Raw genomic sequence first — 10,858 nt, forward strand, 5'->3', positions numbered from 1 at the left:
TAATACAGTACACAGGACTGGTGTAATATACAATACAGTACACAGGACTGGTGCAGTATATAATACAGTACATGGGACTGGTGCAGTATATATAGTACATGGGACTGGTGTAATATACAATACAGTACACAGGACTGGTGCAGTATATAATACAGTACACAGGACTGGTGTAATATACAATACAGTACATGGGACTGGTACAGTATATATAGTACATGGGACTGGTGCAGTATATATAGTACATGGGACTGGTGCAGTATATAATACAGTACACGGGGCTGGTGTAATATATAATACAGTACACTGGACTGGTACAGTATATATAGTACACGGGACTGGTGCAGTATATAATACAGTACACAGGACTGGTGCAGTATATAATACAGTACACGGAACTGGTTTAGTATATAATACAGTACACAGGACTGGTGCAATAAACAATACAGTACACAGGACTGGTGCAGTATATAATACAGTACATGGGACTGGTGCAGTATATATAGTACATTGGACTGGTGCAGTATATAATACAGTACACAGGACTGGTGTAATATACAATACAGTACACAGGACTGGTGCAGTATATAATACAGTACATGGGACTGGTGCAGTATATATAGTACATGGGACTGGTGTAATATACAATACAGTACACAGGACTGGTGCAGTATATAATACAGTACACAGGACTGGTGTAATATACAATACAGTACATGGGACTGGTACAGTATATATAGTACATGGGACTGGTGCAGTATATATAGTACATGGGACTGGTGCAGTATATAATACAGTACACGGGGCTGGTGTAATATATAATACAGTACACTGGACTGGTACAGTATATATAGTACACGGGACTGGTGCAGTATATAATACAGTACACAGGACTGGTGCAGTATATAATACAGTACACGGAACTGGTTTAGTATATAATACAGTACACAGGACTGGTGCAATAAACAATACAGTACACAGGACTGGTGCAGTATATAATACAGTACACAGGACTGGTGTAATATACAATGCATTACATGGGACTGGTACAGTATATATAGTACATGGGACTGGTGCATTATATATAGTACATGTGACTGGTGCAGGATATAATACAGTACACAGGACTGGTGTAATATACAATACAGTACACGGGACTGGTGTAATATGCAATACAGTACATGGGACTGGTGCAGTATATAATACAGTACACGGGACTGGTGCAGTATATAATACAGTACACAGGACTGGTGCAGTATATAATACAGTACACAGGACTGGTGCAGTATATAATACAGTACATGGGACTGGTGCAGTATATATAGTACATGGGACTGGTGTAATATACAATACAGTACATGGGACTGGTACAGTATATATAGTACATGGGACTGGTACAGTATATATAGTACACGGGACTGGTGCAGTATATAATAAAGTACACAAGACTGGTGCAGTATATAATACAGTACACAGGACTGGTGTAGTATATAATACAGTACACAGGACTGGTGCTATAAACAATACAGTACACAGGACTGGTACAGTATATAATACAGTACACAGGACTGGTGCAGTATATAATACAGTACACAGGACTGGTGTAATATACAATACAATACATGGGACTGGTGCAGTATATATAGTACATGGGACTGGTACAGTATATATAGTACACGGGACTGGTGCAGTATATAATACAGTACACAGGACTGGTGCAGTATATAATACAGTACACGGGACTGGTGTAGTATATAATACAGTACACAGGACTGGTGCAATAAACAATACAGTACACATGACTAGTGCAGTATATAATACAGTACACAGGACTGGTGTAATATACAATACAATACATGGGACTGGTGCAGTATATATAGTACATGGGACTGGTGCAGTATATATAGTACATGGGACTGGCGAAGTATATAATACAGTACACGGGACTGGTGTGATATACAATACAGTACACGGGACTGGTACAGTATATATAGTACACAGGACTGGTGCAGTATATAATACAGTACACGGGACTGGTGTATATAATACAGTACACAGGACTGGTGCAATAAACAATACAGTACACAGGACTGGTGCAGTATATAATACAGTACACAGGACTGGTGCAATAAACAATACAGTACACATGACTAGTGCAGTATATAATACAGTACACAGGACTGGTGTAATATACAATACAGTACATGGGACTGGTACAGTACATATAGTAAATGGGACTGGTGCAGTATATATAGTACATGGGACTGGTGCAGTATATAATACAGTACATGGGACTGGTGTAATATACAATACAGTACACAGGACTGGTGCAGTATATAATACAGTACACAAGACTGATGTAATATACAATACAGTACATGGGACTGGTACAGTATATATAGTACATGGGACTGGTACCTTATATATAGTACATGGGACTGGTTCAGTATATATAGTACATGGGACTGGTGTAATATTCAATACAGTACACAGGACTGGTGCAGTATATAATACAGTACACAGGACTGCTGCAGTATATAATACAGTACACAGGACTGGTGTAATATACAATACAGTACACGGGACTGGTACAGTATATATAGTACATGAGACTGGTGAAGTATATAATACATTACACAGGACTGGTGTAATATACAATACAATACATGGGACTGGTGCAGTATATATAGTACATGGGACTGGTGCAGTATATATAGTACATGGGACTGGTGAAGTATATAATACAGTACACGGGACTGGTGTAATATACAATACAGTACACGGGACTGGTGCAGTATATAATACAGTACACAGGACTGGTGTAATATACAGTACACGGGACTGGTACAGTATATATAGTACACGGGACTGGTGCAGTATATAATACAGTACACGGGACTGGTGTATATAATACAGTACACAGGACTGGTGCAATAAACAATACAGTACACAGGACTGGTGCAGTATATAATAGAGTACACAGGACTGGTGTAATATACAATGCAGTAAATGGGACTTGTACAGTATATATAGTACATGGGACTGATGCAGTATATATAGTACATGGGACTGGTGCAGTGTATAATACAGTACACAGGACTGGTGTAATATACAATACAGTACACGGGACTGGTGCAGTATATAATACAGTACACAGGACTGGTGTAATATACAATACAGTACATGGGACTGGTGTAGTATATACTACAGTACACAGGACTGGTGCAATAAACAATACAGTACACATGACTAGTGCAGTATATAATACAGTACACAGGACTGGTGTAATATACAATACAGTACATGGGACTGGTACAGTACATATAGAACATTGGACTGGTACAGTACATATAGTACATGGGACTGGTGCAGTATATATAGTACATGGGACTGGTGCAGTATATAATACAGTACACAAGATTGGTGTAATATACAATACAGTACATGGGACTGGTACAGTATATATAGTACATGGGACTGGTACCTTATATATAGTACATGGGACTGGTGCAGTATATATAGTACATGGGACTGGTGTAATATACAATACAGTACACAGGACTGGTGCAGTATATAATACAGTACACAGGACTGGTGCAGTATATAATACAGTACACAGGACTGGTGTAATATACATTACAGTACACGGACTGGTACAGTATATATAGTACATGGGACTGGTGCAGTATATAATACAGTACACAGGACTGGTGTAATATACAATACAGTACACAGGACTGGTGCAGTATATAATACAGAACACACTGGTGCAGTATATAATACAGTACACAGGACTGGTGTAATATACAATACAATACATGGGACTGGTGCAGTATATATAGTACATAGGACTGGTGAAGTATATAATACAGTACACGGGACTGGTGTAATATACAATACAGTACACGGGACTGGTGCAGTATATAATACAGTACACAGGACTGGTGTAATATACAGTACACGGGACTGGTACAGTATATATAGTACACGGGACTGGTGCAGTATATAATACAGTACACGGGACTGGTGCAGTATATAATACAGTACACGGGACTGGTGTATATAATACAGTACACAGGACTGGTGTAATAAACAATACAGTACACAGGACTGGTGCAGTATATAATATAGTACACAGGACTGGTGTAATATACAATGCAGTACATGGTACTGGTGCAGTATATAATACAGTACATGGGACTGGTGTAATATACAATACAGTACACAGGACTGGTGCAGTATATAATACAGTACACTAGACTGGTGTAATATACAATACAGTACATGGGACTGGTACAGTATATATAGTACATGGGACTGGTACAGTATATATAGTACATGGGACTGGTGCAGTATATATAGTTGTGGCCGGAGAGGCCCCAGCCACGAGGCAAATGGCCGCCGCGGCACTGAAGGGGTTAACCCCTAGTGCCCGGCGCCATTTTAAAGGACAAAGGGCGCTTGGCGCCAGATTTGAAATGTGTTGGGCGCTAGGCGCCCTGTGTTATAAACTGTTTTAAAAATGTACTTTTTATGGTGCGCCATGGTCCCGGACCCCTCCGGAGACCACGGCAGTGAGGACAGCCCCGGCGCGCTCAGCAGAGTGTGCGCGGCGGGGGAGAGGACAGCCGCTGACCGCCGGAGTCCGGGAGCTCCGCTCCCGGCAGCGGTCAGTGCAACCCCGGGCGCACTGCAGTGTGCGCGCCGGGGAGAAGGAAGAGCCACCGCTGGGGGAGCTCCCGGCACCTCAGCCCATTGGAGGTGGCCAGCCGCGGCAGCTGGGATGAACGTCCCAGGCTGCTGGGCAGCGAGGGGGGTGCGCCGCAGCCCAGCTCCCCGCCAGACGCTTCGGCGAGGCTACAAGACAGGCGCCGCTCATGGGGGACCGGGCTAGCCGGCTCCCTAGCGGCGTGGGTGCAGTTAGGATGACGAGCGCTGGGGTCCGGGAGCTACGCTCTCGGCGCCTAAGCGCTACAACAGAGCCAGAGTCATAGCGGCCGGGACAGGTGTCCCGGGCCGCCGGGCTTCAGTACAAGGGGGTGCGCCGCTGCATGCGGCGAGGCCACAAAGGTAGTGCCACACTGGGGGGACAGGGAGAGCCAGCTCCCTGGACCCCAGTGGCAGGCAGGCAGGCTGGAGGGTGGGGGAAGCCAGCCCCATACCTCCAGCACTGAGAGAGCCCTAGCAGCCAGGCTGCAGGGCTAGGGGAGCCAGCACAGATAGGGTCCTAGCAGCCAGGCTGCAGGACAAGGACACAGTATTCCACAAACCAGACATTGTTTAAATGTATAACATGTACAGTGTGATTTAAATGTAATGTATTTAAAGGTAAATTGCACTAACTTGGTTGTGTGTCCCAGGAGGGGGGAATCCATGGCTGTGCAGGCTGATGGATTCTCCCAGACCTTTTCCCCGAAAACGGAATGCTTTCCCATCCAGCCTCACACTTCCAGGGGGCACAGGGAGAAAGAGAAGCAGCTCAGCTATGAAACAAGCTGAGTGGTTTCTTTGAGCTCCATGGAGATCACCCGTGGTGGACAGGAGACCTGGACCGGGGAGCCAGGCTGCCCAGCTCTGGAGCCCAAGTCCAGGCTGCAGGCAGTGAGCTGGGTCCCGGGCAGGTTTCTGGAAGTCAGATTTAGGAGGGAAAACTTCCCCCAGCCAGACTGAACGGCACCGGGGAGTATCCTGATTCTCCAAGATGGGAGAGTCAAAGGAGACCGACCACTCCCCAATGTCCATAGGGGACAATGTTAGCTATGCATGAGACCAAGGCATGCACAGCTCATGGGTAAACATTGATTGGTTGTGCACCACAGGGCGGGCTTACCCCCTGTGGTAAGGGGTTGGAAAGGGATAAAAGGAGGGCAGTTGGCCCATAGGAGTGTGTATTATTCCATCTTATTCTGCTGAAAACATCTGATTGTATGCTGTTGCCCATAGCAATAGGGAGGAGCCTTTTTAAAGTTTATTGAGCAATAAACATCTTTGCCTCAAGAAGAGTGCTTCATCTTGTGACCAACAGTGTTAGGCAAAACCTAGCCCCGTCCTCCGGCTGTCCAGGGAAGCACCTAGCGTCTCCAAGCTCCGCCTTCCGCCAGCTACCGGTAGAGGCCTAGCAAGTGGCTAGTGGGGATTCGTCAACACCACACAGGTGTGGTAAGGCAGTGCGTCAGCACATACAGAGCAGAACCGTGGTTCCAAGTGCCACGGCAGGTTAGGAGTTTGGTGGTGGCAGCGAGAACCCGCCCACAGCGTAGTGGGTGGAGTCAGTAACAGGCGGTTACTGACGGTAAGCGGGAATCCCCTATGTGGTCAGGCCTCGTGCGGCTTGACCTTCCAATCTGTGCGCAGTCAACAGGACGCGAAAGCGGCGAGTGCTTTCGTACGGTACCGTCCTGTCTCAATAGTACATGGGACTGGTGTAATATACAATACAGTACACAGGACTGGTGCAGTATATAATACAGTACACAGGACTGGTGCAGTATATAATACAGTACACAGGACTGGTGCAGTATATAATACAGTACACAGGACTGGTGTAATATACAATACAGTACACGGGACTGGTGCAGTATATAATACAGTACATGGGACTGGTGTAATATACAATACAGTACATGGGACTGGTGCAGTATATAATACAGTACACGGGACTGGTGCAGTATATAATACAGTACACAGGACTGGTGTAGTGTATAATACAGTACACAGGACTGGTGTAATATACAATACAGTACACAGGACTGGTGCAGTATATAATACAGTACACAGGACTGGTGTAATATACAATACAGTACATGGGACTGGTACAGTATATATAGTACATGGGACTGGTGCAGTATATATAGTACATGGGACTGGTGCAGTATATAATACAGTACACGGGACTGGTGTAATATACAATACAGTACACTGGACTGGTACAGTATATATAGTACACGGGACTGGTGCAGTATATAATACAGTACACGGGACTGGTGCAGTATATAATACAGTACACAGAACTGGTTTAGTATATAATAAAGTACACAGGACTGGTGCAATAAACAATACAGTACACAGGACTGGTGCAGTATATAATACAGTACACAGGACTGGTGTAATATACAATGCAGTACATGGGACTGGTACAGTATATATAGTACATGGGACTGGTGCAATATATAATACAGTGCACAGGACTGGTGTAATATACAATACAGTACACGGGACTGGTGTAATATACAATACAGTACACTGGACTGGTGTAGTATATAATACAGTACACGGGACTGGTGCAGTATATAATACAGTACACAGGACTGGTGTAGTATATAATACAGTACACAGGACTGGTGTAGTATATAATACAGTACACAGGACTGGTGCAGTATATAATACAGTGCATGGGACTGGTGCAGTATATATAGTACATGGGACTGGTGCAGTATATAATACAGTACACGGGACAGGTGTAATATACAATACAGTACACAGGACTGGTGCAGTATATAATACAGTACACAGGACTGGTGCAGTATATAATACAGTACACAGGACTGGTGTAATATACAATACAATACATGGGACTGGTGCAGTATATATAGTACATGGGACTGGTGCAGTGTATATATAGTACATTGGACTGGTGCAGTATATAATACAGTACACAGGACTGGTGTAATATACAATACAGTACACAGGACTGGTGCAGTATATAATACAGTACATGGGACTGGTGCAGTATATATAGTACATGGGACTGGTGTAATATACAATACAGTACACAGGACTGGTGCAGTATATAATACAGTACACAGGACTGGTGTAATATACAATACAGTACATGGGACTGGTACAGTATATATAGTACATGGGACTGGTGCAGTATATATAGTACATGGGACTGGTGCAGTATATAATACAGTACACAGGACTGGTGTAATATACAATACAGTACACTGGACTGGTACAGTATATATAGTACACGGGACTGGTGCAGTATATAATACAGTACACAGGACTGGTGCAGTATATAATACAGTACACAGGACTGGTGTAATAAACAATACAGTACACAGGACTGGTGCAGTATATAATACAGTACACAGGACTGGTGTAATATACAATGCAGTACATGGGACTGGTACAGTATATATAGTACATGGGACTGGTGCATTATATATAGTACATGGGACTGGTGCAGTATATAATACAGTACACAGGACTGGTGTAATATACAATACAGTACACGGGACTGGTGTAATATACAATACAGTACATGGGACTGGTGCAGTATATAATACAGTACACGGGACTGGTGCAGTATATAATACAGTACACAGGACTGGTGCAGTATATAATACAGTACACAGGACTGGTGCAGTATATAATACAGTACATGGGACTGGTGCAGTATATATAGTACATGGGACTGGTGTAATATACAATACAGTACATGGGACTGGTGCAGTATATAATAGAGTACACAGGACTGGTGTAGTGTATAATACAGTACACAGAACTGGTGTAATATACAATACAGTACACAGGACTGGTGCAGTATATAATACAGTACACAGGACTGGTGTAATATACAATACAGTACATGGGACTGGTACAGTATATATAGTACATGGGACTGGTGCAGTATATATAGTACATGGGACTGGTGCAGTATATAATACAGTACACGGTACTGGTGTAATATACAATACAGTACACTGGACTGGTGCAGTATATAATACAGTACACGGGACTGGTGCAGTATATAATACAGTACACGGTACTGGTTTAGTATATAATAAAGTACACAGGACTGGTGCAATAAACAATACAGTACACAGGACTGGTGCAGTATATAATACAGTACACAGGACTGGTGTAATATACAATGCAGTATATGGGACTGGTACAGTATATATAGTACATGGGACTGGTGCATTATATATAGTACATGGGACTGGTGCAGTATATAATACAGTACACAGGACTGGTGTAATATACAATACAGTACACAGGACTGGTGTAATATACAATACAGTACACGGGACTGGTGTAGTATATAATACAGTACACGGGACTGGTGCAGTATATAATACAGTACACAGGACTGGTGCAGTATATAATACAGTACACAGGACTGGTGCAGTATATAATACAGTACATGGGACTGGTGCAGTATATATAGTACATGGGACTGGTGCAGTATATAATACAGTACACGGGACTGGTGTAATATACAATACAGTACACAGGACTGGTGCAGTATATAATACAGTACACAGGACTGGTGCAGTATATAATACAGTACACAGGACTGGTGTAATATACAATACAATACATGGGACTGGTGCAGTATATATAGTACATGGGACTGGTGCAGTATATATAGTACATTGGACTGGTGCAGTATATAATACAGTACACAGGACTGGTGTAATATACAATACAGTACACAGGACTGGTGCAGTATATAATACAGTACATGGGACTGGTGCAGTATATATAGTACATGGGACTGGTGTAATATACAATACAGTACACATGACTGGTGCAGAATATAATACAGTACACAGGACTGGTGTAATATACAATACAGTACATGGGACTGGTACAGTATATATAGTACATGGGACTGGTGCAGTATATATAGTACATGGGACTGGTGCAGTATATAATACAGTACACGGGACTGGTGTAATATACAATACAGTACACTGGACTGGTACAGTATATATAGTACACGGGACTGGTGCAGTATATAATACAGTACACAGGACTGGTGCAGTATATAATACAGTACACGGAACTGGTTTAGTATATAATACAGTACACAGGACTGGTGCAATAAACAATACAGTACACAGGACTGGTGCAGTATATAATACAGTACACAGGACTGGTGTAATATACAATGCAGTACATGGGACTGGTACAGTATATATAGTACATGGGACTGGTGCATCATATATAGTACATGGGACTGGTGCAGTATATAATACAGTACACAGGACTGGTGTAATATACAATACAATACATGGGACTGGTGCAGTATATATAGTACATGGGACTGGTGCAGTATATATAGTACATTGGACTGGTGCAGTATATAATACAGTACACAGGACTGGTGTAATATACAATACAGTACATGGGACTGGTGCAGGATATAATACAGTACACAGGACTGGTGTAATATACAATACAGTACACGGGACTGGTGTAATATGCAATACAGTACATGGGACTGGTGCAGTATATAATACAGTACACGGGACTGGTGCAGTATATAATACAGTACATGGGACTGGTGCAGTATATATAGTACATGGGACTGGTGTAATATACAATACAGTACATGGGACTGGTACAGTATATATAGTACATGGGACTGGTACAGTATATATAGTACACGGGACTGGTGCAGTATATAATAAAGTACACAAGACTGGTGCAGTATATAATACAGTACACAGGACTGGTGTAGTATATAATACAGTACACAGGACTGGTGCTATAAACAATACAGTACACAGGACTGGTACAGTATATAATACAGTACACAGGACTGGTGCAGTATATAATACAGTACACAGGACTGGTGTAATATACAATACAATACATGGGACTGGTGCAGTATATATAGTACATGGGACTGGTACAGTATATATAGTACACGGGACTGGTGCAGTATATAATACAGTACACAGGACTGGTACAGTATATAATACAGTACACGGGACTGGTGTAGTATATAATACAGTACACAGGACTGGTGCAATAAACAATACAGTACACATGACTAGTGCAGTATATAATACAGTACACAGGACTGGTGTAATATACAATACAATACATGGGACTGGTGCAGTAT

The sequence above is a fragment of the Pseudophryne corroboree genome, chromosome 1 (genome assembly GCF_028390025.1).
Source record: "Pseudophryne corroboree isolate aPseCor3 chromosome 1, aPseCor3.hap2, whole genome shotgun sequence".
Taxonomy (NCBI): domain Eukaryota; kingdom Metazoa; phylum Chordata; class Amphibia; order Anura; family Myobatrachidae; genus Pseudophryne; species Pseudophryne corroboree.